The 27,500-nt window shown below is 49.5% G+C and overlaps 1 protein-coding gene across 3 annotated transcripts in view; it reads right to left on the minus strand.

Moving 5' to 3' along the window:
• Positions 1–27,500, minus strand: part of dgki (diacylglycerol kinase, iota) — a 79,527-nt gene that overhangs the window by 38,618 nt on the left and 13,409 nt on the right. The gene's annotated exons all lie outside the window — the stretch shown is intronic.

Genomic DNA, 27,500 nt, shown 5'->3' on the forward strand with positions numbered 1-27,500 from the left:
CTACTGAGTAGCCGTCTATATTCCCATCTCCAGCCAGCCTTCTGTGACTGTAACAATGGAGTTAATAACAGGAACTACCCTGCTCCACCTCACCCCTCTCTCATCTGCCCTATGTAGTACGCAACACACAGGCCGTAGGGTGAGCCCTGTGTGTGTGTGTGTGTGTGTGTGTGTGTGTGTGTGTGTGTGTGTGTGTGTGTGTGTGTGCATGCGTGTGTGTGTGTGACAGAGGGTGAGTGTGTGTGTGTGTGCATGTGTGTGTGACAGAGGGTGAGTGTGTGTGTGTGTGTGTGTGTGTGTGTGTGTGTGTGTGTGTGTGTGTGTGTGTGTGTGCATGTGTGTGTGACAGAGGGTGAGTGTGTGTGTGTGTGCATGTGTGTGTGACAGAGGGTGAGTGTGTGTGTGCATGTGTGTGTGACAGAGGGTGGGTGAGTGTGTGTGTGCATGTGTGTGTGACAGAGGGTGAGTGTGTGTGTGTGTGTGTGACATGTGTGTGTGACAGAGGGTGAGTGTGTGTGTGTGTGTGTGTGCATGTGTGTGTGACAGAGGGTGAGTGTGTGTGTGAATCAGTACGGTGGAAAGGATGCCTAATACCTGACACCCTGTTGAAAGTTTCAGACCTCATCTAGAATGATCCACCATGACAAAGACAGTCTGCCTACAGGGCTGTGTAACACGATCCCCAGCACACACACACATGCACACCTTTAGCCCAGAGAGATAAAAATAGATGTACGTGGGTGACAACATGCGGCAGAATGCATGCCGCTGAGGCCAACACACACACACACACACACACACACACACACACACACACACACACACACACACACACACACTTAGCCCCTGTTCTCATCAGATACCAGTGATAAAGCAACACACACACACAAACTGCACACACGCTCATCAGTGTGTTTAGTGTTGAGTGACGTAGATTATACAAACCTGATTACAGCCGGGACCTGATCTGACAGGGCAGAGAGCCTGAGTAGACTGACGGAGAGAGATATGGATGTGTGTGTGAGGGAGTGTGAGAAAGAGAGTGTGTATGATAGTGAGAGTGATAGAGAGGGAGAGATATGGATGTGTGTGTGAGAAAGAGAGTGTGTATGATAGCGAGAGTGATAGAGAGTGATAGAGAGAGATATAGAGGTGTGTGTGAGGGAGTGTGAGAAAGAGAGTGTGTATGATTGGGAGAGTGAATGAGAGAGAGAGATATTGACCTTTTCCAGTCCCTGCTATCAACACCTGATGCCTCAGAGATCAGAGAGTAGCTACGTACTGTAGTGTGTTGGATGGACAGAACAGACAGACCACCATTTCATTTCATCTGCATGCTTAGTAATCTACTAAGTACATAGCAGGATCAGGGTATCAGAGGTTGATTTAATGACTTTGATGTTAGACTGGAGGGATATACAGTAATGGGGGCTCTACAGAGGAACGAGTCAGCTCAGGCACCTAACAGTCAACAGGGTAACAGATTAGAATATTCACTCCATGGTTGGGGTTCATTCAGTTCACTTTTCAGTTCAGTAAATCCAGGAAGTGAATTGAAATTAAACTAATCCCTTAAAATATCCCAATAGAAAACACTGGGCAAAATTGAATTGAAAACTGAATTGATCCCAACTGGTGATTGACACCTGATGTAGATGTTAGTGGTCACTGGTGTATCACATAAACCAAAGACATAGACATCTAATACTCACAATTGACTGATTAATTGAGGAACTGCTGAACAAAACAGACTGTCCCTCTGCCTCCTTCCTATAACTCCCTCTCCATCTCTATCCCTCCTCTTTCCCTCTGCCTCCTTCCTATAACTCCCCCACTCCATCTCTATCCCTCCTCTTTCCCTCTGCCTCCTTCCTATAACTCCCCCTCTCCATCTTTATCCCTCCTCTTTCCCTCTCCTCCTTCCTTCCCCCTCTCCATCTCTATCCCTCCTCTTTCCCTCTTCCCCCTCTCCATCTCTATCCCTCCTCTTTCCCTCTTCCCCCTTTCCCTCCATCTCTATCCCTCCTCTTTCCCTCTTCCCCCTCCCTCCCTCTCTAACCCTCTTCCCCCTCTCCCTCTCTCTCAATCTCTATCCCTCCTCTTTCCTTCTGCCTCCTTCCTATAACTCCCCCTCTCCATCTCTATCCCTCCTCTTTCCCTCTGCCCCTTCCTAAAACTCCCCCTCTCCATCTCTATCTCCTCTTTCCCTCCTCCCCTCTCCCTCATCTCCTATCCCTCCCCCCTCTTCCATCTCTATCCCTCCTCTTTCCTTCCCTCCTCTTCCCTATTCCCCCTCTCCATCTCTATCCCTCCTCATTCCCTCTTCCCCTTCCTCCTCTCTCTCTCCATCTCTATCCTCCTCTTTCCCTCTTCCTCCTCTCCCTCTCTCTCTATCCCTCCTCTTTCCCTCTTCCCCCTCTCCCACTCTCTATCCCTCCTCTTTCCCTCTTCCCCCTCTCCCTCTCTCTTTATCCCTCCTCTTTCCCTCTTCCCCCTCTCTATCCCTCCTCTTTCCCCCTTCCCCCTCTCCCTCTCCCTCTACCCTCTCTCTTTCCCTCTTCCCCCTCTCCCTCTCTCTCTACCCTCTCTCTTTCCCCCTTCCCCCTCTCCCTCTCCCTCTCTCTCTACCCTCTTTCTTTCCATCTTCCCCCTCTCTACCCTCTCTCTTTTCCTCTTCACCCTCTCCCTCTCTCTATACCCTCTCTTTCTCCCTTCCCTCTCTCCTCTCTTCTCCCCCTTTCCCCCTCTCCCCCTCTCTCTCTCTCTCTACCCTCTCTCTTTCCCCCTCCCCCTCTCCCTCTCTCTCCTACCCTCTCTTTCCCCCTTCCCCCTCTCCCTCTCTCTCTACCCTCTCTCTTTCCCTCTCCCCCTCTCTCTCTACCCTCTCTCTTTCCCTCTTCCCCCTCTCCCTCTCTCTCTACCCTCTCTCTTTCCCTCTTCCCCCTCTCTACCCTCTCTTTTTCCCCCTCTACCCTCTCTCTACCATCTCTTCCCTCTCTCTCTCTCTACCCTCTCTCTTTCCCTCTTCCCCCTCTCCCTCTCTCTCTACCCTCTCTCTTTCCCTCTTCCCCCACTCTTCCCTCTCTCTTTTCCCCTTCCCCTCTCCCTCTCTCTTTCTCTCTTCCCCCTCTCCATCTCTATCCCTCCTCTTTCCCTCTTCCCACTCTACCATCTCTATCCCTCCTCATTCCCTCTTCCCCCTCTCCCTCTCCCTCTCTATCACTCTTCCCCCTCTCCCTCTCTCTCCATTTCTATCCCTCCTCTTTCCTTCTGCCTCCTTCCTATAACTCCCCCTCTCCATCTCTATCCCTCCTCTTTCCCTCTGCCTCCTTCCTATAACTCCCCCTCTCCATCTCTATCCCTCCTCTTTCTCTCTTCCCCCTCTCCCTCCATCTATATCCCTCCTATTTCCCTCTTCCCCCCTCTCCATCTCTATCCCTCCTCTTTCCCTCTTCCCACGCTCCATCTCTATCCCTCCTCTTTCCCTCTTCCCCTTCTCCCTCCAACTCTATCCATCTTCTTTCCCTCTTCCCCCTCTCTCTCCCTCTCTATCCCTCCTCTTCCCCTCTTCCCCCTCTCCCTCTCTCTCTCCATCTCTATCCTTCATCTTTCCTTCTTCCCCCTCTCCCTCTCTCTCTATCCCTCCTCTTTCCCTCTTCCCCCTCTCCCTCTCTATCCCTCCTCTTTCCCTCGTCCACCTCTCCCTCTCTCTCCATCTCTATCCCTCCTCATTCCCTCTTCCCCCTCTCCCTCTCTCTCTATGCCTCCTCTTTCCCTCTCCCCCTCTCAATCTCTCTCTACCCTCTCTCTTTCCCTCTTCCCCCTCTCCCTCTCTATCCCTACTCTTTCCCCCTTCCCCCTCTCCCTCTCTCTCTACCCTCTCTCTTTCCCCCTTCCCCCTCTCCCTCTCCCTCTCTCTCTACCCTCTTTCTTTCCCTCTTCCCCCTCTCTCTTTCCCTCTTCACCCTCTCCCTCTCTCTATACCCTCTCTCTTTCCCTCTTCCCCCTCTCCCTCTCTCTCCGCACTCTCTCTTTCCCTCTTCCCCCCCCTCTCTCTCTCTACCCTCTCTCTTTCCCCCTTCCCCCTCTCCCTCTCTCTCTACCCTCTCTCTTTCCCCCTTCCCCCCTCTCTCTCTCTACCCTCTCTCTTTCCCTATTCCCCCCCTCTCTCTCTACTCTCTCTTTTCCCTCTTCCCTCTCTCCCTCTCTCTCTACCCTCTCTCTTTCCCTCTTCCCCCCCTCTCTCTCTCTCTATCCCTCCTCTTTCCCTCTTCCCCCTCTCACTCTACCCTCTCTCTTTCCCTCTTCCCCTCTCCCTCTCTATCTCTCTCTTACTCTCTTTCCCTCTTCCCCCTCTCACTCTTTATCTCTCTCTTACTCTCTTCCCTCTGCCCCCTCTCCCTCTCTATCTCTCTCTTACTCTCTTTCCCTCTTCCCCCTCTCCCTTTCTATCTCTCTCTCTCTCTCACTCTTTCCCTCTTCCCCCTTTCCCCCTCTCTTCTCCACTCTCTCTCTTTCCCTCTTCCCACGCTCCATCTCTATCCCTCCTCTTTCCCTCTTCCCCTTCTCCCTCCAACTCTATCCATCCTCTTTCCCTCTTCCCCCTCTCTCTCCCTCTCTATCCCTCCTCTTCCCCTCTTCCCCCTCTCCCTCTCTCTCTCCATCTCTATCCCTCATCTTTCCTTCTTCCCCCTCTCCCTCTCTCTCTATCCCTCCTCTTTCCCTCTTCCCCCTCTCCCTCTCTATCCCTCCTCTTTCCCTCTTCCACCTCTCCCTCTCTCTCCATCTCTATCTCTCCTCATTCCCTCTTCCCCCTCTCCCTCTCTCTCTATGCCTCCTCCTCTTTCCCTCTCCCCTCTCAATCTCTCTCTACCCTCTCTCTTTCCCTCTTCCCCCTCTCCCTCTCTATCCCTACTCTTTCCCCCTTCCCCTCTCCCTCTCTCTCTACCCTCTCTCTTTCCCCCTTCCCCCTCTCCCTCTCCCTCTCCCTCTCTCTCTTTCCCTCTTCCCCCTTCTCTTTCCCTCTTCACCCTCTCCCTCTCTCTATACCCTCTCTCTTTCCCTCTTCCCCCTCTCCCTCTCTCTCTGCATTCTCTCTTTCCCTCTTCCCCCCTCTCTCTCTCTACCCTCTCTCTTTCCCCCTTCCCCCTCTCCCTCTCTCTCTACCCTCTCTCTTTCCCCCTTCCCCCCTCTCTCTCTCTACCCTCTCTCTTTCCCTATTCCCCCCCCCTCTCTCTACTCTCTCTCTTTCCCTCTTCCCTCTCTCCCTCTCTCTCTACCCTCTCTCTTTCCCTCTTCCCCCCTCTCTCTCTCTCTATCCCTCCTCTTTCCCTCTTCCCCCTCTCACTCTACCCTCTCTCTTTCCCTCTTCCCCTCTCCCTCTCTATCTCTCTCTTACTCTCTTTCCCTCTTCCCCCTCTCACTCTTTATCTCTCTCTTACTCTCTTTCCCTCTGCCCCCTCTCCCTCTCTATCTCTCTCTTACTCTCTTTCCCTCTTCCCCCTCTCCCTTTCTATCTCTCTCTCTCTCACTCTTTCCCTCTTCCCCCTTTCCCCCTCTCTCTCTCTACTCTCTCTGTTTCCCTCTTCCCCTCTCCCCCTCTCTCTCTCTCACTCTTTCCCTCTTCCCCCTCTCTATCTCTCTCTCTCTCTCTCTCTACCCTCTCTCTTTCCCTCCTCCCCCTCTCTATCTCTCTCTCTCTCTCTCTCTCTTTCTTCTCTCCCTCCACCTCCTCTTCTTATCTCCTCATTCTCTCCTTTGTCCTCCTTGCCTCCTCCTCTTCCTCCACAAGTCGTGGCAGCGGTGCCAGGCCGACATGGTTGCTATAGTAACCATCCAGTATGCACCAGTTGTCTCTGTGTAAAGATGTAATTATAGAGTAGAGACTTAGTGTCAGCATCATGGTCCACACACACACACACACACACACACACACACACACACACACACACACACACACACACACACACACACACACACACACACACACAGACACATGCACACACACTGAGGCACACACACCTGTATCCTCGCACTGTCAGCCTGCTAACACCAACGACACACCATTACAGTAAAGATGGGATCCCCCGACAGTACCCACTCACTTCCTCTACCAAGATAGCATCTGATATAAAAGCAACTCCAATATAGGGCCTTTTGTAACTGTTCAAACACTATTATTCTGACTGGAAGTCATCAGGCGGATGTCTCTGGAATACACACAGACCCCAGACAAACACACACAGAGACACACAGACCCCAGACAAACACACACAGAGACACACAGACCCCAGACAAACACACACAGAGACACACAGACCCCAGACAAACACACACAGAGACACACAGACCCCAGACAAACACACACAGAGACACAAACACACACAGAGACACACAGACAAACACACACAGAGACACACAGACCCCAGACAAACAACACACACACAGACCCCACACAAACACACACAGAGACACACAGACCCCAGACAAACACACACAGAGACACACAGACCCCACAAACACACAAACACAAACACACACAGAGACACACAGACACAGAGACACACAGACCCCACACAAACACACACAGAGACACACAGACCCCACACAAACACACACAGAGACACACAGACCCCACACAAACACACACAGAGACACACAGACCCCACACAAACACACACAGAGACACACAGACCCCACACAAACACACACAGAGACACACAGACCCACACAAACACACACAGAGACACACAGACCCAAAGCCAGTGGTTTTGAACCCTGTCCTCGGCACCCCCAGGCGCTTCACAATGTCGTTGTATTCCTAAACTAGCTCCCCTGATTCAAGTAGTCCAGGGCTTGATAATTATCTGAATCAGCTCCCTCTGGAACAACTCAAACACACAGAACGGCAGGGGGAGGAGGAGAGGCTGGGAAAGCCCTGCCCTAAGCGGCCGCTCACTCACCTGTATCCCAGCAGCCTGCGATACCAACGTACTTTCTTTATTCTACCTCTCCTTTCATCCCCGCCTGCTCCCTGCCTCCTCTCCCGACTGCTCCCCGCCTCCTCTCCCGACTGCTCCCCACCTGCTCTCCCGCCTCTTCTCCTGCCTCCTCTCCCGCCCCCTCTCCCGCCTGCTCTCCCCCGCCCTCTCCTGCCTGCTCTCCCGCCTCCTCTCCCGACTGCTCCCCACCTGCTCTCCCACCTGCTCTCCCACCTGCTCTCCCGCCTGCTCTCCCGCCTGCTCTCCCGCCTCCTCTCCTGCCTGCTCTCCCGCCTGCTCTCCCGCCTCCTCTCCCGCCTCCTCTCCAACCTGCTCTCCCGCCTGCTCTCCAGCCTCCTCTCCCGCCTCCTCTCCCGCCTGCTCTCCCGCCTGCTCTCCAGCCTGCTCTCCCGCCTGCTCTCCAGCCTGCTCTCCAGCCTGCTCTCCCGCCTCCTCTCCCGCCTGCTCTCCCGCCTGCTCTCCAGCCTCCTCTCCCGCCTCCTCTTCCGCCTGCTCTCCAGCCTGCTCCCCATCTGCTCTCCTGCCTCCTCTCCCGCCTCCTCTCCCGCATGCTCTCCCGCCCTCCCGCCTCCTCCCGCCTCCTCCCCAGCCTCCTCTCCCGCCTCTCTCCCGCCTGCTCTCCAGCCTGCTCCCGCCAGCCTGCTCTCCAGCCTGCCTCTCCCGCCTCCTCCCGCCTGCTCTCCTCCAGCCTGCTCTCCAGCCTGCTCCCCATCTGCTCTCCAGCCTGCCCGCCTCTCCCCGGCTGCCTCCCGCCTGCCCCAGCCTGCTCTCCCGCCCTCTCCCGCCTTCTCTCCCGGCTGCCTCCTGCCCAGCCTGCTCTCCCGGCTGCTCTCCAGCCTGCTCTCCAGCCTGCTCCCCATCTGCTCTCCCGCCTCCTGCCTCCTGCTCTCCAGCCTGCCTGCTCTCCAGCCTGCTCTCCAGCCTGCTCCCCATCTGCCTCCTCTGCTCTCCCGCATGCTCTCCCGCATGCTCTCCAGCCTGCTCTCCCGCCTGCTCTCCAGCCTGCTCTCCAGCTCTCCCCGCCTGCTCTCCCGCCTCCTCTCCCACCTCCTCTCCCGCCTGCTCTCCCGCATGCTCTCCAGCCTGCTCTCCAGCCTGCTCCCCATCTGCTCTCCCGCCTCCTCTCCCGCCTTCTCTCCCGGCTGCTCTCCCGCCTGCTCTCCCGCCTGCTCTCCAGCCTCCTCCCAGCCTCCTCGCCCTCCTCCTCTCCCGCCTGCTCTCCCGCCTGCTCTCCCGCCTGCTCTCCCGCCTGCTCTCCAGCCTGCTCTCCCGCCTGCTCTCCAGCCTGCTCTCCAGCCTGCTCTCCCACCTGCTCTCCCGCCTGCTCTCCCGCATGCTCTCCAGCCTGCTCTCCAGCCTGCTCCCCATCTGCTCTCCCCGCCTCCTCTCCCGCCTTCTCTCCCGCTGCTCTCCCGCATGCTCCCGCTCCTCTCCCCGCCTGCTCTCCAGCCTGCTCCCCATCTCCTCTCCCGCCTGCTCTCCCGCATGCTCTCCCGCATGCTCTCCCGCCTCCTCTCCCACCTCCTCTCCAGCCTCCTCTCCCGCCTCCTCTCCCGCCTGCTCTCCCGCCTCCTCTCCCACCTGCTCTCCCGCCTGCTCCCAGCCTGCACTTCCACAGACCTGCAACTAGATCTACAGGTACTGGTGGACACACACCTGAGTAACACACACCCACACACGCACGTGCACGCACACACACACACACACACATACACACCAGGTAATTGTCCTGATCATTGTGACGGGGCAGCTGAGACCTGACACCAGTCACCTATACAGTGTGTGCGTAGTGTCAGGCGGTCCGTGCCACGTAGCTGGGCGACTGTACATCATTCCCTTCTTCGCCCGTCTCAGTCACCCCAAAGTCTATTCTGGGAGCATCACGTTGTGACCCTGACCGTTGACCCTGAACCTGACACGGACAACCTGAAGAGGCGTACTGTTTGTGAGCGTGCCGTCCAAGGTTTAACGCGACATAGAACCCACAGCATGACGTACGCAGGGCGGGTCACACAATTCCTTTTTTAGTTGTTTTTTTCTTAAGACAGAATGAGAGTTTCTTCAACCGTTTTTTTTGTGACAGGAAACAGCAAAACACATCACCCAAACACACATCTCACACGCACGGACACACACACACACAAAGGCACACACTCAAAAACACACTAACAGACAATGGCAGGAAAACTCTAAATAAGGTAGACTGAAAGCACCAACATCTTAAGCACAGGCATTTTCACTCACAGACACACTGATCAGGGGTAGACGAGACCAGGGAAAGGGTCAGTAAACGGTTGGCATGGCAACCTCAAACTTCCTTCCTTCTGAGTTCATCTAAATGCAGCATCTCTCTCATCTCTCTGTCTGTCTCTCTCTGTCTGTCTCTCTCTCTCTCGGTCGCTTTCTTTCTCTCTCTGTCTCTCTCTCTCTTTTTCTCTCTGTCCCTCAATTCAATTTAAGGGGCTTTATTGGCATGGGAAACATGTGTTAACATTGCCAAAGCATGTGAGGTAGATAATATATAAAGTGAATATATAAAGTGAAATAAACAATAAAAATGAACAGTAAACATTACACAACAGGTCACAAATATTGCTGCTGTGATGAAACTGTGGAATTTCACCCAGTAGATATGGGAGTTTATCCAAATTGGATTTGTTTTTGAATTCTTTGTGGATCTGTGTAATCTGAGGGAAATATGTCTCTCTGATATGGTCATACATTGGGCAGGAGGTTAGGAAGTGCAGCTCAGTTTCCACCTCATTTTGTGGGCAGTGAGCACATAGCCTGTCTTCTCTTGAGAGCCATGTCTGCCTACGGCGGCCTTTCTCAATAGCAAGGCTATGCTCACTGAGTCTGTACATAGTCAAAGTTTTCCTTAATTTTGGGTCAGTCACAGTGGTCAGGTATTCTGCCGCTGTGTACTCTCTGTGTAGGGCCAAATAGCATTCTAGTTTGCTCTGTTTTTTTGTTAATTCTTTCCAATGTGTCAAGTAATTATCTTTTTGTTTTCTCATGATTTGGTTGTGTCTAATTGTGCTGCTGTCCTGGGGCGCTGTAGGGTGTGTTTGTGTTTGTGAACAGAGCCCCAGGACCAGCTTGCTGAGGGGACTCTTCTCCAGGTTCATCTCTCTGTAGGTAATGGCTTTGTTATGGAAGGCTTGGGAATCGCTTCCTTTTAGGTGGTTGTAGAATTTAACGTCTCTTTTCTGGATTTTGATAATTAGTGGGTATCGGCCTAATTCTGCTCTGCATGCATTATTTGGTGTTCTACGTTGTACACGGAGGATATTTTTGCAGAATTCTGCATGCAGAGTCTCAATTTGGTGTTTGTCCCATTTTGTGAAGTCTTGGCTGGTGAGTGGACCCCAGACCTCACAACCATAAAGGGCTCTATGACTGATTCAAATATTTTTAGCCAAATCCTAATTGGTATGTTGAAATTTATGTTCCTTTTGATGGCATAGAATGCCATTCTTGCCTTGTCTCTCAGATCGTTCACAGCTTTGTGGAAGTTACCTGTGGCGCTGATGTTTAGGCCAAGGTATGTATAGTTTTATGTGTGCTCTAGGGCAACAGTGTCTAGATGGAATTTGTATTTGTGGTCTCTCTCCCTCTCTCTCTCTCTCTCTCTCTCTCTCTGTCTCTCTCTGTCTGCCTCTCTCTCTGTCTGTCTGTCTGTCTCTCTCTCCCTATCTGTCTCTATGTCTCTTGCCTTCTCTCTCTCTCTCTGTCTCTCTCTTTCTGTCTCTGTCTCTCTCTCTCTGTCTGTCTCACTCTGTCTGTCTGTCTCTCTCTCTCTCTCTCTCTCTCTCTCTCTCTCTCTCTCTCTCTCTCTCTCTGTCTCTCTCTCTCTCTTTGTCTCTCTCTGTCTCTCTCTCTCTCTCTCTCTGTCTCGCTCTCTGTCTCTCTCTCTCTCTCTCTCTCTCTCACACTCTCTTTCTGTCTCCCGCTCTCTCTCTGTCTCCCCCTCTCTCTCTTTCTCTGTCTCTCTCTCTCTGTCTCCCTCTCTCTCTGACAGTGAGTGGGTGTATGTGAGAGCAGCTGCAGTGAGAACAGAGTGCAGCTCACTATCAGCTCCTATTAGATCAACTCCTCTCCTCGCAGCACTATTATGACACACACACACCCCTACCAAAACACTTTGATCCCACCACCTGCTAGATCAGACTGTGTATCATATACAACACACACACACTTAACTAAAATCCCTGTGACCTCACCACTCCTTCAAAAACACAAAAAAATGATATGAGAGGAGAGAGGAGAGGACAAGCGAGGTAAGGATAGAGGAGAGAGGAGAAGTGAATATAAGAGAGGTATGGAGAGCGGAGAGAGGAGAAGAGAGGTATGGATAGAGGAGAGGACAAGAGAGGTATGGATAGAGGAGAGAGGAGAGGACAAGAGAGGTATGGATAGAGGAGAGAGGAGAGGTATGGAGAGAGGAGAGGGGAGAGAAAGAGAGGTATGGAGAGAGGAGAGGACAAGAGAGGTATGGATAGAGGAGAGAGGAGAGGAGAGGAGAAGAGAGGTATGGAAAGAGGGAGAGGGGAGGAGAAGAGAGGTATGGATAGAGGAGAGAGGGACAAGAGAGGTATGGATAGAGGAGAGGGGAGAGAGGAGAGGAGAAGAGAGGTATGAAGAGAGGAGAGACGAGAGGAGAGGAATGGAGAGAGGAGAGGGGAGAGGAGAAGAGAGGAATGGAGAGAGGAGAGAGGAGAGGAGAAGAGAGGTATGGAAAGAGGAGAGAGGAGAGGAGAAGAGAGGTATAGAGAGAGGAGAGAGGAGAGGAGAAGAGAGGTATGGATAGAGGAGAGAGGAGAGGAGAAGAGAAGAGAGGTATGGATAGAAGAGAGAGGAGATGAGGGGTATGGATAGAGGAGAGAGGAGAGGGATGGATAGAGGAGAAGAGAGGTATGGAGAGAGGAGAGAGGAGAAGGGAGGTATGGAGAGAGGAGAGAGGAGAGGAGAGGTATTGAGAGAGGAGAGAGGAGAGGAGAAGAGAGGTTTGGAGAGAGGAGAGAGGAGAGGAGAAGAGAGGTATGGAGAGAGGAGAGATTAGAGGAGAGGTATGGAGAGAGGAGAGACGAAAGGTATGGAGAGAGGAGAGGAGAAGAGAGGTATGGATAGAGGAGAAGAGAGGTATGGAGAGAGGAGAGAGGAGAGGAGAAGAGAGGTATGGATAGAGGAGAGAGGAGAGGAGAAGAAACGTATAGAGAGATGAGAGAGGAAAGGAGAAGAGAGGTATGGAGAGAGGAGAGAGGAGAGGAGAAGAGAGGTATGGATAGAGGAGAGAGGAGAGGAGAGCTATGGAGAGAGGAGAGAGGAGAAGAGAGGTATGGAGAGAGGAGAGGAGAAAAGAGGTATGGAGAGAGGAGAGGAGAGAGGAGAAGAAAGGTATGGAGAGAGGAGAGAGGAGAGGAGAAGAGAGGTATGTAGAGAGGAGAGGAGAAAAGAGGTATGGGGAGAGGAGAGAGGAGAGGAGAAGAGAGGTATTGATAGAGGAGAGAGGAGAGGAGAAGAGAGGTATGAAGAGAGGAGAGACGAGAGGTGAGAGGAGAGGTATGGAGAGAGAAGAGAGGAGAAGAGAGGTATGGAGAGAGGAGAGACGAGAGGTATGGAAAGAGGAGAGAGGAGAAGAGAGGTATGGAGAGAGGAGAGACGAGAGGAGAGGTATAGAGAGAGGAGAGGAGAAGAGAGGTATGGATAGAGGAGAGATGAGAGGAGAGGTATGGAGAGAGGAGAGACAAAAGGTATGGAGAGGGGAGAGAGGAGAGGAGAAGAGAGGTATGGATAGAAGAGAGGAGAGAGGAGAGAGGAGAAGAGAGGTATGGAGAGAGGAGAGAGGAGAGGAGAAGAGAGGTATGGAGAGAGGAGAGACGAAAGGTATGGAGAGGGGAGAGAGGAGAGGAGAAGAGAGGTATGGATAGAAGAGAGAGGAGAGGTATGGATAGAGGAGAAGTGAGGAATGGAGAGAGGAGAGAGGAGAGGAGAAGAGAGGTATGGATAGAGGAGAGAGGAGAGGAGAAGAAAGGTATAGAGAGATGAGAGAGGAAAGGAGAAGAGAAGTATGGAGAGAGGAGAGAGGAGAGGAGAAGAGAGGTATGGATAGAGAAGAGAGGAGACGAGAAGAAAGGTATAGAGAGAGGGGAGAGGAGACGTATGGAGAGAGGAGAGAGGAGAGGGGAAGAGAGGTATGGAGAGTGGAGAGATGAGAGGAGAGCTATGGAGAGAGGAGAGGAGAAGAGAGGTATGAAGAGAGGAGAGACGAGAGGTATGGAGAGAGAGGAAAGAGGTGAAAGGAGAAGAGAGGTATGGAGAGAGGATAGATGAGAGGAGAAGAGAGGTATGGAGAGAGAAGAGAGGAGAGGAGAAGAAGTATGGAGAGAGGAGAGGAGAAGAGAGGTATGGAGAGAGGAGAGAGGAGAGGAGAAGAAAGGTATTGATAGAGGAGAGACGAGAGAGGACGTATGGAGAGGAGAGGAGAAGAGAGGTATGGAGAGAGGAGAAAGGAGAGGAGAAGAGAGGTATGGAGAGAGGAGAGAGGAGAGGAGAAGAGAGGTTTGGAGAGAGGAGAAAGGAGAGGAGAAGAGAGGTATGGAGAGAGGAGAGAGGAGAGAGGAGAGGAGAAGAGAGGTTTGGAGAGAGGAGAAGAGAGGTATGGAGAGAGGAGAGAAGAAGAGGTATGAGAGAGGAGAGAGGAGAGAAGAGAGGTATGGAGAGGGAGAGAGGAGAGGAGAAGAGAGGTATGGAGATAGAAGAGAGGAGAGAGGAGAGAGGAGAGAGAGGGAGGAGGAGAGAGGTATGGAGAGGAGAGGAGAAGAGAGGTATGGAGAGAGGAGAGACGAAAGGTATGGAGAGGGGAGAGAGGAGAGGAGAAGAGAGGTATGGAAAGAAGAGAGAGGAGAGGTATGCATAGAGGAGAAGAGAGGAATGGAGAGAGGAGAGAGGAGAGGAGAAGAGAGGTATGGATAGAGGAGAGAGGAGAGGAGAAGAAAGGTATAGAGAGATGAGAGAGGAAAGGAGAAGAGAAGTATGGAGAGAGGAGAGAGGAGAGGAGAAGAGAGGTATGGATAGAGGAGAGAGGAGACGAGAAGAAAGGTATAGAGAGAGGGGAGAGGAGACGTATGGAGAGAGGAGAGAGGAGAGGGGAAGAGAGGTATGGAGAGTGGAGAGATGAGAGGAGAGCTATGGAGAGAGGAGAGGAGAAGAGAGGTATGAAGAGAGGAGAGACGAGAGGTATGGAGAGAGGAAAGAGGTGAAAGGAGAAGAGAAGAGAGGTATGGAGAGAGGATAGATGAGAGGAGAAGAGAGGTATGGAGAGAAGAGAGGAGAGAGGAGAAGAAGTATGGAGAGAGGAGAGGAGAAGAGAGGTATGGAGAGAGGAGAGAGGAGAGGAGAAGAGAGGTATTGATAGAGGAGAGACGAGAGGAGACGTATGGAGAGGAGAGGAGAAGAGAGGTATGGAGAGAGGAGAAAGGAGAGGAGAAGAGAGGTATGGAGAGAGGAGAGAGGAGAGGAGAAGAGAGGTTTGGAGAGAGGAGAAAGGAGAGGAGAAGAGAGGTATGGAGAGAGGAGAGAGGAGAGGAGAAGAGAGGTTTGGAGAGAGGAGAAGAGAGGTATGGAGAGAGGAGAGAAGAAGAGAGGTATGAGAGAGGAGAGAGGAGAGAAGAGAGGTATGAAGAGAGGAGAGACGAGAGGTATGGAGAGAGGAAAGAGGAGAGAGGAGAAGAGAAGAGAGGTATGGAGAGAGGAGAGATGAGATATGAGAGGAGAGGTATAGAGAGAGGAGAGAGGAGAAGAGAGGTATGGAGAGAGGAGAGAGGAGAGACGAGAGGTATGGAGAGAGGAGAGAGGAGAGGAGAAGAGAGGTATGGATAGAGGAGAAGAGAGGTATGGAGAGAGGAGAGAGGAGAGGAGAAGAGAGGTATGGATAGAGGAGAGAGGAGAGGAGAAGAAAGGTATAGAGAGATGAGAGAGGAAAGGAGAAGAGAGGTATGGAGAGAGGAGAGTGGAGAGGAGAAGAGAGGTATGGATAGAGGAGAGAGGAGAGGAGAGCTATGGAGAGAGGAGAGAGGAAGAGAGGTATGGAGAGAGGAGAGGAGAAAAGAGGTATGGAGAGAGGAGAGGAGAGAGGGGAAGAAAGGTATGGAGAGAGGAGAGAGGAGAGGAGAGTTATGGAGAGAGGAGAGGAGAAAAGAGGTATGGAGAGAGGAGAGAGGAGAGGAGAAGAAAGGTATGGATAGAGGAGAGAGGAGAGGAGAAGAGGTATGGAGAGAGGAGAGGAGAAGAGAGGTATGGAGAGAGGAGAGAGGAGAGAGGAGAAGAGAAGAGAGGTATGGAGAGAGGAGCGATGAGATATGAGAGGAGAGGTATAGAGAGAGGAGAGAGGAGAAGAGAGGTATGGAGAGAGGAGAGAGGAGAGACGAGAGGTATGGAGAGAGGAGTGACGAGAGGTATGGAGAGAGGAAAGAGGAGAGAGGAGAAGAGAAGAGAGGTATGGAGAGAGGAGCGATGAGATATGAGAGGAGAGGTATAGAGAGAGGAGAGAGAAGAAGAGAGGTATGAGAGAGGAGAGAGGAGAGAAGAGAGGTATGAAGAGAGGAGTGACGAGAGGTATGGAGAGAGGAAAGAGGAGAGAGGAGAAGAGAAGAGAGGTATGGAGAGAGGAGCGATGAGATATGAGAGGAGAGGTATAGAGAGAGGAGAGAGGAGAAGAGAGGTATGGAGAGAGGAGAGAGGAGAGACGAGAGGTATGGAGAGAGGAGAGAGGAGAGGAGAAGAGAGGTATGGATAGAGGAGAAGAAAGGTATGGAGAGAGGAGAGAGGAGAGGAGAAGAGAGGTATGGATAGAGGAGAGAGGAGAGGAGAAGAAAGGTATAGAGAGATGAGAGAGGAAAGGAGAAGAGAGGTATGGAGAGAGGAGAGAGGAGAGGAGAAGAGAGGTATGGATAGAGGAGAGAGGAGAGGAGAGCTATGGAGAGAGGAGAGAGGAGAAGAGAGGTATGGAGAGAGGAGAGGAGAAAAGAGGTATGGAGAGAGGAGAGGAGAGAGGGGAAGAAAGGTATGGAGAGAGGAGAGAGGAGAGGAGAGTTATGGAGAGAGGAGAGGAGAAAAGAGGTATGGAGAGAGGAGAGAGGAGAGGAGAAGAAAGGTATGGATAGAGGAGAGAGGAGAGGAGAAGAGGTATGGAGAGAGGAGAGGAGAAGAGAGGTATGGAGAGAGGAGAGAGGAGAGGAGAAGAGAGGTATTGATAGAGGAGAGACGAGAGGAGAAGTATGGAGAGAGGAGAGGAGAAGAGAGGTATGGAGAGAAGAGAGAGGAGAGGAGAAGAGCGGTATGGAGAGAGGAGAGGAGAAGAGAGGTATGGAGAGAGGCGAGGAGAAGAGAGGTATGAAGAGAGGAGAGATGAGAGGTGAGAGGAGAGGTATGGAGAGAGAAGAGAGGAGAAGAGAGGAGAGGAGAAGAGAGGTATGGAGAGAGGAGAAAGGAGAGGAGAAGAGAGGTATGGAGAGAGGAGAGAGGAGAGGAGATGAGAGGTTTGGAGAGAGGAGAGGAGAAGAGAGGTATGGAGAGAGGAGAAAGGAGAGGAGAAGAGATGTATGGAGAGAGGAGAGAGGAGAGGATAAGAGAGGTTTGGAGAGAGGAGAGGAGAAGAGAGGTATGGAGAGAGGAGAGAAGAAGAGAGGTATGAGAGAGGAGAGAGGAGAAGAGAAGAGAGGTATGGAGAGAGGAGAGATGAGATATGAGAGGAGAGGTATAGAGAGAGGAGAGAGGAGAAAAGAGGTATGGAGAGAGGAGAGAGGAGAGAGGAGAGAGAAGAGAGGTATGGAGAGAGGAGAGACGAGAGGTGAGAAGAGAGGTATGGAGAGAGGAGAGACGAGAGGAGAGGTATGGAGAGAGGAGAGGAGAAGAGAGGTATGGAGACAGGAGAGGAGAGAGGAGAAGAGAGGTATGGAGAGAGGAGAGAGAGAGGAGAAGAGAGGTATGGAGAGAGGAGAGAGGAGAAGAGAGGTATGGAGAGAGGAGAAGAGAGGTATGGAGAGAGGAGAGGAGAAGAGAGGTATGGAAAAAGGAGAGAGGAGAGAGGAGAGGAGAAGAGAGATATGGAAAGAAGAGAGGAGAGAGGAGAAGAAAGGTATGGATAGAGGAGACAGGAGTGGAGAAGAGAGGTATGGAGAGGAAAGAGGAGAAGAGAGGTATGGAGAGAGGAGAGACGAGAGGAGAAGAGAGGTATGGAAAGAAGAGAGGAGAGAGGAGAAGAAAGGTATGGATAGAGGAGACAGGAGAGGAGAAGAGAGGTATGGAGAGGAAAGAGGAGAAGAGAGGTATGGAGAGAGGAGAGACGAGAGGAGAGGTATGGAGAGAGGAGAGGAGAAGAGAGGTATGGAGAGAGGAGAGAGGAGAAGAGAGGTATGGAGAGAGGAGATAGGAGAGGAGAGGAGAAGAGAGGTATGGAGAGAGGAGAGGAGAGAGGAGAAGAGAGGTATGGAGAGAGGAGAAGAGAGGTATGGAGAGAGGAGAGGAGAAGAGAGGTATGGAGAGATGAGAGACGAGAGAAGAAGAGAGATATGGAGAGAGGAGAGCGTAGAGGAGAAGCGAGGTATGGAGAGAGGAGAAAGGAGAGGAGAAGAGAGGTATGGAGAGAAGAGAGGAGAGAGGAGAAGAAAGGTATGGATAGAGGAGAGAGGTAGAGGAGAAGAGAGGTATGGAGAGAGGAGATGAGAAGAGAGGTATGGAGAGAGGAGAGAGGAGAGGAGAAGAGAGGTTTGGAGAGAGGAGAGGAGAAGAGAGGTATGGAGAGAGGAGAAAGGAGAGGAGAAGAGATGTATGGAGAGAGGAGAGAGGAGAGAGGAGAGAGGAGAGAGGAGAGAGGAGCGGTATGGAGAGAGGAGATAGGAGAGGTATGGAGAGAGGAGAGAGGAGCGGTATGGAGAGAGGAGAGAGGAGAGGAGAGAGGAGAGAGGAGAGAGGAGCGGTATGGAGAGAGGAGAGTGGGGAGGTATGGAGAGAGGAGAGAGAGAAGGTATGGAGAGAGGAGAGAGGAGAGGTAGGGATAGAGGAGAGGAGGAAGAGAGGTAGGGAGAGAAGAGAGGTATGGATAGAGGAGAGAGGAGAGAGGAGATGTATGTAGAGAGGAGAGAGGAGAGAGGAGCGGTATGGAGAGAGGAGAGAGGAGAGGTAGGGATAGAGGAGAGGAGAAGAGAGGTAGGGAGAGAAGAGAGGTATGGATAGAGGAGAGAGGAGAGAGGAGAGGTATGGAGAGAGGAGAGAGGAGAGGAGAAGCGAGGTATGGATAGAGGAGAGGAGAAGAGAGGTATGGAGAGAGGAGAGGAGAGAGGAGAGGAGAAGCGAGGTATGGATAGAGGAGAGGAGAAGAGAGGTATGGAGAGAGGAGAGAGGAGAGGAGGAGAGAGGTATGGATAGAGGAGAGAGGAGGAGGAGAGAGGTATGGATAGAGGAGAGAGGAGAGGTATGGATAGAGGAGAGAGGAGATGAGAAGAGAAGAGAGATATGGATAGAGGAGAGACGAGGACAGAGGTATGGAGAGAGGAGAGGAGAAGAGAGGTATGGAGAGAAGAGAGAGGAGAGGAGAAGAGCGGTATGGAGAGAGGAGAGGAGAAGAGAGGTATGGAGAGAGGCGAGGAGAAGAGAGGTATGAAGAGAGGAGAGATGAGAGGTGAGAGGAGAGGTATGGAGAGAGAAGAGAGGAGAAGAGAGGAGAGGAGAAGAGAGGTATGGAGAGAGGAGAAAGGAGAGGAGAAGAGAGGTATGGAGAGAGGAGAGAGAGGAGAGGAGATGAGAGGTTTGGAGAGAGGAGAGGAGAAGAGAGGTATGGAGAGAGGAGAAAGGAGAGGAGAAGAGATGTATGGAGAGAGGAGAGAGGAGAGGATAAGAGAGGTTTGGAGAGAGGAGAGGGAGAAGAGAGGTATGGAGAGAGGAGAGAAGAAGAGAGTATGGAGAGAGGAGAGAGGAGAAGAGAAGAGAGGTATGGAGAGAGGAGAGATGAGATATGAGAGGAGAGGTATAGAGAGAGGAGAGAGGAGAAAAGAGGTATGGAGAGAGGAGAGAGGAGAGAGGAGAGACGAGAGGTATGGAGAGAGGAGAGAGGAGAAGAGAGGTATGGAGAGAGGAGAGACGAGAGGAGAGGTATGGAGAGAGGAGAGGAGAAGAGAGGTATGGAGACAGAAGAGGAGAGGGGAGAAGAGAGGTATGGAGAGAGGAGAGGAGAGGAGAAGAGAGGTATGGAGAGAGGAGAGAGGAGATGAGAGGTATGGAGAGAGGAGAAGAGAGGTATGGAGAGAGGAGAGGAGAAGAGAGGTATGGAAAAAGGAGAGAGGAGAGAGGAGAGGAGAAGAGAGATATGGAAAGAAGAGAGGAGAGAGGAGAAGAAAGGTATGGATAGAGGAGACAGGAGTGGAGAAGAGAGGTATGGAGAGGAAGAGGAGAAGAGAGGTATGGAGAGAGGAGAGAGGAGAGGATGAAGAGAGGTATGGAAAGAAGAGAGGAGAGAGAGAAGAAGAGGATGGATGGAGAGGAGACAGGAGAGGAGAAGAGAGGTATGGAGAGGAGGAGGAGGAAGAGAGGTATGGAGAGAGGAGAGACGAGGGAGAGGTATGGAGAGAGGAGAGGAGAAGAGAGGTATGGAGAGAGGAGAGAGGAGAAGAGAGGTATGGAGAGAGGAGATAGGAGAGGAGAGGAGAAGAGAGGTATGGAGAGAGGAGAGGAGGAGGAGAAGAGAGGTATGGAGAGGAGAGAGGAGAGAGGAGAGGAGATAGGAGAGAGGAGATGGAGAGAGAGAAGAGAGATATGGAGAGAGGAGAGGAGAGAGGAGAAGAGAGGTATGGAGAGAGAGAAAGGAGAGGAGAAGAGAGGTATGGAGAGAAGAGAGGAGAGAGGAGAAGAAAGGTATGGATAGAGGAGAGAGGTAGAGGAGAAGAGAGGTATGGAGAGAGGAGAGATGAGAAGAGAGAGAGAGGAGAGAGGAGAGAGAGAGAGGTTTGGAGAGAGGAGAGGAGGGAGAGGTATGGAGAGAGGAGGAGAAGAGATGTAGGAGAGAGGAGAGAGGAGAGAGGATGGAGAGAGGAGAGGGAGACAGAGAGAGAGGAGAGAGGAGAGGAGAGCGGTATGGAGAGAGAGAGAGGAGGAGGTATGGAGAGGAGGAGAGGAGGAGCGGTATGAGAGATAGAGGAGAGGAGAGTAGAGGAGAGAGGAGAGTATGGAGAGGAGAGAGGAGAGAGGAGAGTATGGAGGAGAGAGGAGAAGGAGGTATGGAGAGAGGAGAGAGGGAGAGGTAGGGTATGGAAAGAGGAGAGAGAGGTAGGGAGAGAAGAGAGGTATGGATAGAGGAGAGAGGAGAGAGGAGAGGTTAGAGGAGAGAGGAGAGAGAGAAGAGAGGTATGGATAGAGGAGAGGAGAAGAGAGGTATGGAGAGATAGAGGAGAGAGGAGAGGAGAGAGGGTATGGATAGAGGAGAGGAGAAGAGAGGTATGGAGAGAGGAGAGAGGAGAGGAGGAGAGAGGTATGGATAGAGGAGAGAGGAGGAGGAGAGAGGTATGGATAGAGGAGAGAGGAGAGGTATGGATAGAGGAGAGAGGAGATGAGAAGAGAAGAGAGATATGGATAGAGGAGAGACGAGGACAGAGGTATGGAGAGAGGAGAGGTATGGAGAGGTTTGCTTTGTCAGCATGATTCCCTGGCAGATAAAAGATAGTCCCATCTTCGACTCGTCCCTTATTTCTGCTAAATGAAACTAGCGTCGGAGGGAGATAAGAAAGCGCTGAGTCGAGAAGCGATGCTACTGAAACAGCAGACGTGTCCTCAATCTGTTTGTCTTCTTTAACCCTGTAATGTCTGAGGTGTGTGTGTGTGTGTGTGTGTGTGTGTGTGTGTGTGTGTGTGTGTGTGTGTGTGTGTGTGTGTGTGTGTGTGTGTGTGTGTGTGTGTGTGTGTGTGTGTATGTGTTAGAGCTCCATCCTACCTGTGCAGACAGGAGGCCTGGGCCTTTTCCTCTGACCGGCCTCCCCTCACATCCCCTCTTCATCCTCCCTCTGACCACACACACACACACACACACACACATACACACACACACACACACACACACACACACACACACACACACACACACACACACACACGTAGTTGCGCACACACACACACACACGCGCGCACACACACACACACACACACATTCAAAGAACACAGACAAACAGACACACAGACATTCCCACTGCTCTCGTCTCTCCTTCATCACAGCCACTTCATCCTCTTTCTCTCTCTCTCTCTGCCGGTCAGAGGGTGTGTTCATGTGTTCTTCCCTTTCAGCACACAGCCTGCCTGCTACTGATCCTGTCCTGTCCTCTCCTCTTTCCTTCTCTTTTCCCTGTTCCTGTCAGCCTGGCCTGACACGACCTGTCTTCTCTCCGCCCCTATCACCTCCTTTTTGGAATGTGTGTATGGAAGAGAGTTGAGAGTCACAGAGGACTGGGGAGGGGAGGAGGAGGGCAGAGGGAGGGAGAGGAGGAGAGCAGAGGGAGGGAGAGGAGGAGGGCAGAGGGAGGGAGAGGAGGAGAGCAGAGGGAGGGGAGGAGGAGGGGCAGAGGGAGGGAGAGGAGTAGAGCAGAGGGAGGGGAGGAGGAGGGCAGAGGGAGGGGAGGAGGAGGGCAGAGGGAGGGGAGGAGGGAGAGCAGAGGGAGGGGAGGAGGAGGGGTAGAGGGAGGGAGAGGAGGAGAGCAGCAGAGGGAGGGAGAGGAGGAGAGCAGAGGGAGGGGAGGAGGAGGGCAGAGGGAGGGTAGTGGGAGGAGTAGTGGCAGAGGGAGGGGAGGAGGAGAGCAGAGGGAGGGTGGGAGGAGGGGGCAGAGGGAGGGAGGGGAGGAGAGCAGAGGGAGGGGAGGAGGAGAGCAGAGGGAGGGGTGGGAGGGAGGGCAGAGGGAGGGAGAGGGAGGAGAGCAGAGGGAGGGAGAGGAGGAGAGCAGAGGGAGGGGAGGAGGAGGGCAGAGGGAGGGGAGGAGGAGGGCAGAGGGATGGGAGGAGGAGAGCAGAGGGAGGGGAGGAGGAGGGCAGAGGGAGGGGAGGAGGAGGGCAGAGGGAGGGGAGGAGGAGGGCAGAGGGAGGGGAGGAGGAGAGCAGAGGGAGGGGAGGAGGAGGGCAGAGGGAGGGGATAAATCCTCACAAATAGATTCATTATTCACAGAAATTACTATTTTATTCAAAATGTTAATTTATTAAAAACAGAGGAAAAACTACAAAAATACTCATGGGTGAAGGAGCAATGGCTCCTCTTGCAGCCAAATATGTATTTGCCAGCCATTGCCAGAGGGACACTGAATAATAACATCTGCATAGTAAACAGTAACTTACTTATTATAACTAGTATTGTTATTACCATTATTATTGTAGTAGTAGTAGTAGTGGTAATAACGATGGTAGTTGTAGTAGTAGTAGTGGTAATGATGATGGTAGTTGTAGTAGTACTAGTGGTAATGACGATGGTTGTTGTAGTAGTAGTAGTGGTAATGATGATGGTAGTTGTAGTAGTAGTAGTGGTAATGATGATGGTAGTTGTAGTAGTAGTAGTGGTAATGATGATGGTAGTTGTAGTAGTAGTAGTGGTAATGATGATGGTTGTTGTAGTAGTAGTGGTAATGATGATGGTTGTTGTAGTAGTAGTAGTGGTAATGATGCTGGTAGTTGTAGTAGAAGTAGTGGTAATGATGATTGTAGTTGTAGCATTAGTAGTGGTATGGGTGGTAATGGTAATAATAACAGTTTAGTGATGGTGGTGGTAGTAGTAGTGGTAATGATGATGGTAGTTGTAGTAGTAGTAGTGGCAATGAGATGGTAGTTGTAGTAGTAGTGGTAATGATGATGGTAGTTGTAGTAGTAGTAGTGGTAATGATGATGGTAGTTGTAGTAGTAGTAATGATGATGGTAGTTGTAGTAGTAGTAGTGGTATGGGTGGTAATGGTAATAATAACAGTTTAGTGATGGTGGTGGTGGTAGTAGTGGTAATGATGATGGTAGTTGTAGTAGTAGTGGTAATGATGATGGTAGTTGTAGTAGTAGTAGTGGTAATGATGATGGTAATTGTAGTGGTAGTAGTGGTAATGATGATGGTAGTTGTAGTAGTAGTAGTGGCAATGATGATGGTAGTTGTAGTAGTAGTAGTAGTAATGATGATGGAAGTTGTAGTAGTAGTAGTGGTTATGATGATGGTAGTTGTAGTAGTTGTAGTGGTAATGATGATGGTAGTTGTAGTAGTAGTAGTGGTAATGATGGTGGTGGTTGTAGTAGTAGTAGTGGTAATGATGATGGTAGTTGTAGTAGTAGTAGTGGTAATGATGATGGGAGTTGTAGTAGTAGTAGTGGTAATGATGATGGTAGTTGTAGTAGTAGTAGTGGTAATGATGGTGGTAGTTGTAGTAGAAGTAGTGGTAATGATGATGGTAGTTGTAGTAGTAGTAGTGGTATGGGTGGTAATGGTAATAATAACAGTTTAGTGATGGTGGTGGTGGTAGTAGTGGTAATGATGATGGTAGTTGTAGTAGTAGTAGTAGTGGTAATGATGATGGTTGTTGTAGTAGTAGTAGTGGTAATGATGCTGGTAGTTGTAGTAATAGTAGTGGTAATGATGATGGTAGTTGTAGTAGTAGTGGTGGTATGGGTGGTAATGGTAATAATAACAGTTTAGTGATGGTGGTGGTGGTAGTAGTGGTAATGATGATGGTAGTTGTAGTAGTAGTAGTAGTGGTAATGATGATGGTTGTTGTAGTAGTAGTAGTGGTAATGATGCTGGTAGTTGTAGTAATAGTAGTGGTAATGATGATGGTAGTTGTAGTAGTAGTGGTGGTATGGGTGGTAATGGTAATAATAACAGTTTAGTGATGGTGGTGGTGGTAGTAGTGGTAATGATGATGGTAGTTGTAGTAGTAGTAGTGGTATGAGTGGTAATGGTAATAATAACAGTTTAGTGATGGTGGTGGTGGTAGTAGTGGTAATGATGATGGTAGTTGTAGTAGTAGTAGTAGTAGTGGTAATGATGATGGTTGTTGTAGTAGTAGTAGTGGTAATGATGCTGGTAGTTGTAGTAGTAGTAGTGGTAATGATGATGGTAGTTGTAGTAGTAGTAGTGGCAATGATGATGGTAGTTGTAGTAGTACTAGTGCTAATGATGATGGTAGTTGTAGTAGTAGTAGTGGTAATGATGATGGTAGTTGTAGTAGTAGTAGTGGTAATGATGATGGTTGTTGTAGTAGTAGTAGTGGTATGGGTGGTAATGGTAATAATAACAGTTTGGTGATGGTGGTGGTAGAAGTGGTAATGATGATGGTAGTTGTAGTAGTAGTAGTAGTGGTAATGAGGATGGTTGTTGTAGTAGTAGTAGTGGTAATGATGATGGTAGTTGTAGTAGTAGTAGTGGTAATGATGATGGTAGTTGTAGTAGTAGTAGTAGTGGTAATGAGGATGGTTGTTGTAGTAGTAGTAGTGGTAATGATGATGATTGTTGTAGTAGTAGTAGTGGTAATGATGATGGTAGTTGTAGTAGTAGTAGTGGTAATGATGATGGTTGTTGTAGTAGTAGTAGTGGTAATGATGATGGTAGTTGTAGTAGTACTAGTGGTAATGATGATGGTAGTTGTAGTAGAAGTAGTGGTAATGATGATGGTAGTTGTAGTAGTAGTAATGGTAATGATGATGGTAGTTGTAGTAGTAGTAGTGGTAATGATGATGGTTGTTGTAGTAGTAGTAGTGGTAATGATGATGGTAGTTGTAGTAGTAGTAGTGGAGGTATTGATGATGGTAGTTGTAGTAGTAGTAGTAGTAATGATGATGGTAGTTGTAGTGGTAATGATGATGGTAGTTGTAGTATTAGTAGTGGTAATGATGATGGTAGTTGTAGTAGTAGTAGTGGTAATGATGATGGTTGTTGTATTAGTAGTAGTGGTAATGATGATGGTAGTTGTAGTAGTAGTAGTGGTAATGATGATGGTAGTTGTAGTAGTAGTAGTGGTAATGATGATGGTTGTTGTAGTAGTAGTAGTGGTAATGATGATGGTAGTTGTAGTAGTAGTGGTAATGATGATGGTAGTTGTAGTAGTAGTAGTGGTAATGATGATGGTAGTTGTAGTAGTAGTGGTAATGATGATGGTAGTTGTAGTAGTAGTAGTGGCAATGAGATGGTAGTTGTAGTAGTAGTGGTAATGATGATGGTAGTTGTAGTAGTAGTAGTGGTAATGATGATGGTAGTTGTAGTAGTAGTAATGATGATGGTAGTTGTAGTAGTAGTAGTGGCAATAAGATGGTAGTTGTAGTAGTAGTGGTAATGATGATGGTAGTTGTAGTAGTAGTAGTGGTAATGATGATGGTAGTTGTAGTAGTAGTAATGATGATGGTAGTTGTAGTAGTAGTAGTGGCAATGATGATGGTAGTTGTAGTAGTAGTAGTAGTAATGATGATGGAAGTTGTAGTAGTAGTAGTGGTTATGATGATGGTAGTTGTAGTAGTTGTAGTGGTAATGATGATGGTAGTTGTAGTAGTAGTAGTGGTAATGATGGTGGTGGTTGTAGTAGTAGTAGTGGTAATGATGATGGTAGTTGTAGTAGTAGTAGTGGTAATGATGATGGTAGTTGTAGTAGTAGTAGTGGTAATGATGGTGGTAGTTGTAGTAGTAGTAGTGGTAATGATGATGGTAGTTGTAGTAGTAGTAGTGGTATGGGTGGTAATGGTAATAATAACAGTTTAGTGATGGTGGTGGTGGTAGTAGTGGTAATGATGATGGTAGTTGTAGTAGTAGTAGTAGTGGTAATGATGATGGTTGTTGTAGTAGTAGTAGTGGTAATGATGCTGGTAGTTGTAGTAGTAGTAGTGGTAATGATGATGGTAGTTGTAGTAGTAGTGGTGGTATGGGTGGTAATGGTAATAATAACAGTTTAGTGATGGTGGTGGTGGTAGTAGTGGTAATGATGATGGTAGTTGTAGTAGTAGTAGTGGTAATGATGATGGTAGTTGTAGTAGTAGTAGTGGTAATGATGCTGGTAGTTGTAGTAGTAGTAGTGGTAATGATGATGGTAGTTGTAGTAGTAGTAGTGGCAATGATGATGGTAGTTGTAGTAGTACTAGTGGTAATGATGATGGTAGTTGTAGTAGTAGTAGTGGTAATGATGATGGTAGTTGTAGTAGTAGTAGTGGTAATGATGATGGTTGTTGTAGTAGTAGTAGTGGTATGGGTGGTAATGGTAATAATAACAGTTTGGTGATGGTGGTGGTGGTAGTAGTGGTAATGATGGTGGTTGTTGTAGTAGTAGTAGTGGTAATGATGATGGTTGTTGTAGTAGTAGTAGTGGTAATGATGATGGTAGTTGTAGTAGTAGTAGTAGTGGTAATGATGATGGTAGTTGTAGTAGTAGTAGTGGTATGGGTGGTAATGGTAATAATAACAGTTTAGTGATGGTGGTGGTAGAAGTGGTAATGATGATGGTAGTTGTAGTAGTAGTAGTAGTGGTAATGAGGATGGTTGTTGTAGTAGTAGTAGTGGTAATGATGATGGTAGTTGTAGTAGTAGTAGTGGTAATGATGATGGTAGTTGTAGTAGTAGTAGTAGTGGTAATGAGGATGGTTGTTGTAGTAGTAGTAGTGGTAATGATGATGGTTGTTGTAGTAGTAGTAGTGGTAATGATGATGGTAGTTGTAGTAGTAGTAGTGGTAATGATGATGGTTGTTGTAGTAGTAGTAGTGGTAATGATGATGGTAGTTGTAGTAGTAGTAGTGGTAATGATGATGGTAGTTGTAGTAGAAGTAGTGGTAATGATGATGGTAGTTGTAGTAGTAGTAATGGTAATGATGATGGTAGTTGTAGTAGTAGTAGTGGTAATGATGATGGTTGTTGTAGTAGTAGTAGTGGTAATGATGATGGTAGTTGTAGTAGTAGTAGTGGTATTGATGATGGTAGTTGTAGTAGTAGTAGTAGTAGTAATGATGATGGTAGTTGTAGTGGTAATGATGATGGTAGTTGTAATATTAGTAGTGGTAATGATGATGGTAGTTGTAGTAGAAGTAGTGGTAATGATGATGGTAGTTGTAGTAGTAGTAGTGGTATTGATGATGGTAGTTGTAGTAGTAGTAGTAGTAATGATGATGGTAGTTGTAGTGGTAATGATGATGGTTGTTGTAGTATTAGTAGTGGTAATGATGATGGTAGTTGTAGTAGTAGTAGTGGTAATGATGATGGTTGTTGTAGTAGTAGTAGTGGTAATGATGGTGGTGGTTGTAGTAGTTGTAGTGGTAATGATGATGGTAGTTGTAGTAGTAGTAGTGGTAATGATGATGGTAGTTGTAGTAGTAGTAGTGGTAATGATGATGGTAGTTGTAGTAGTAGTAGTGGTAATGATGATGGTAGTTGTAGTAGTAGTAGTGGTAATTCTGATGGTAGTTGTAGTAGTGGTAATGATGTTGGTTGTTGTAGTAGTAGTAGTGGTAATGATGATGGTAGTTGTAGTA

Source organism: Oncorhynchus masou, chromosome 26 (genome assembly GCF_036934945.1).
Source record: "Oncorhynchus masou masou isolate Uvic2021 chromosome 26, UVic_Omas_1.1, whole genome shotgun sequence".
Taxonomy (NCBI): Eukaryota; Metazoa; Chordata; class Actinopteri; order Salmoniformes; family Salmonidae; genus Oncorhynchus; species Oncorhynchus masou.